Here is a 2,679-nt window from a genome sequence, read left to right on the forward strand (position 1 = left end):
CAGGCACAGGAACCAACCCATAGGAACGTAGCACAAGCTGCAGCACTCACACCTAATCCATGGCATATGCTTCGCCTCCGAGTTGCTTCACCAAACCAGCATGACTGCTTTTAGCCACAAAGCCAAACATCTCCTTAGCCAGGCACAGCACACAGCACTCCCAAGCTGCCTGGCACAACAGATATTCTCCCAGCAGAGCATACATGTGGAACATGGAACTCCCTCCCACTCCTGCTCCATGTGGAACACGGCACTCCCTCCCACTCCTGCTCCATGCTTCAGTCTGCCCTGCTCATTTATGATCACTCCTCTGTGCTTCACAAACAGGAAGACTTCAGTGCCTGTCATCCCACCCTTGACCTATGCTACTCCCATGCTGTACATGGTGGGACATCCCATGATCCCTCAGGCTGATGCTCCCTCCGGGGTTGTTAGCTATGCCACAGGCATGGTAGCTTAACAGGTTCTGTAACAGACTAGCAGGGGCATGCAAATAAAATAGGTGAAACTACTTTTCAGTTCCTTCCAAATGAATTAACATGTTAATGGGGTGAATGCTATGCTTTGCATTTCCACTCCTACAGGTCTTTGCATATTTATAGAAAGCAATAGTTAATCTTTCAAAAAGACATGAAATAAAAATATTGTTCTCAATTCAGCATTTGTTTGGGTTATTCTCTGGAGTTAAATTGAATATATAACAACATTCATGGCCTTACAACAGATACCTGTAGCACAGCATGCAAACTTAATGTATAGTCAGTCATTTATTCAGTTCTTTGAATTTCCATGCCAATTCCTTCATGCAGTAAAATCTGCTTATTTAATTTGGTTAGGATCCTCATTGCCCTTTTGAATTATATACACAGACATATCAAAACACTAGGTTGTAGTGTTGGTCCTAAAATCCTTCCCTTAAAATGGCTGCTGCTTCACTTTCCCCTGCTATGTGGGCCCTACACCACCTCTCAGGTTCCTGGAGGACAGTGGGTCTCAAAATGAGAAGAAAGGCCTATGTACCAGGCCTGCAGCAGGCCACCCTTGGTGGCCAGTAGACTTGCTGGGAACCAGAACAATACTGGGAACAAAGGAAGATACCAGAGAGGGACACATTCCTGGAATGATAAGGGCTGAGGCCTCAGTTGTGCCACGGGGAGTGGGGCAACGCTACACGGTGACACAACACAAAAGCAGGTAGGAAATAAAATTATAAAAGAGATGAACAAAATCTTCCAACAGTGAAGACTGTGGTAAATTTAGAGAACCACATTCAAGGACCTCCCTCAGCAGACCATGCTACTGTCATCCTCATAGCTTCTCCCACTGTCCACAAGAGAGGGAACAGCAGCTGTCATAAGCTAGGGAATACATAGAGGTGGTATGCGGCTGGGGTACCAGCCTGTTATACAGCAGGGAAGAGAGAAAAGAACAGAATCCAGGGATGGTGCAGAAGCCTCCAGATGTTACCTATGAGGCACTGGGAAATTGCCTTGATTGCCACTGCAGACATTGCTTCAAAGGATTAAAAACCACTAATTTAGAAAAAAGGAAATTTGGAAGGGCTTTTAAGAGTGAAGACAACAGTGAGGGTTACCCCAGGAGTCAGCCGATACTGCATGTTAAACAAAGGAATCTTCCAAAACATGGACAAAACATCTGCTTATGTTTCACTGTAGAATCCCTCCATCTCACCACTAATATAGGAAATGCTACTATGTAGTGCTAGTCTTGGTTTTGTCATTCTAATGTGTGTTAAACACAAAATCCACTGACCAGTTCTGCTCATAGTTACTCCTGCTCCACCCACAAACACTACATGACTGGAGCGTCCCTTCCATTCTTTTTCAATAAAATATTCCCCAGTTATGGATTTAAATTTAATCCTTGGAACAGAATCAGTTCCAGTTCATTTCCACTGAATTGGTTATCACGTGGCAGTAAATCTCATTATCTTTAAAAATGAATATCATTTTTTTCCACATCCAAAATCTTTCAGCCACTCTTTCACGGGCATACATGTTGCCTCCATGCTCTGTTCACAGATGGACTTTGTATTTTTCACTGAATACTTACAAAAGATTGAATTTCCTCACATGATTGGTAATCAGTCCTGTATGTGAAATAAAGAAAATCAAAAGTAGAAAAGGTAAATGTATTCTGGCAAGTGTTTCTTAGTCTGTTTCCAATCACAGATTTTATTTCTGTGGGCCAGAAATGCATGTAAGTCTCTCTGTCTTCAGAAAGCTACTCTTATGTTGTGTCTGGCTGAAAGCCCATTTTTTCACATCTTTCTGTCACTCAGGTTTTTTTTTTTTTTCCATCAATAAGCTGGTGTACAAACACGAATTAGTAGCAAGCCTTTAAACATGAAATAAAACTACAAAATGAAGTTGCAGAGCATTTAGTTAGAGTGCATAGTCAAGAAAAATTGAAATGTCTGTTGCACTGAATATGAACTTCAGGGTTTCACCTTTACTAAAAAAAATTCAAATAGACTTATACTTTAAAAATACTACTATCAGACTTTGAAGTATAGAGGAAGAAATGATATGACTAATAATATCATTTATAAAGGCAGATCATGCATAGTACTGACACTTGAGCAAGAACTTCCTAAGGTTCTGTTTTGAAGGGCTCCATGATGATACAAATTTCTTTCAAAAAATATTTGGTTTATTA

Source organism: Zonotrichia albicollis, chromosome 1 (assembly GCF_047830755.1).
Source record: "Zonotrichia albicollis isolate bZonAlb1 chromosome 1, bZonAlb1.hap1, whole genome shotgun sequence".
Lineage (NCBI taxonomy): Eukaryota > Metazoa > Chordata > Aves > Passeriformes > Passerellidae > Zonotrichia > Zonotrichia albicollis.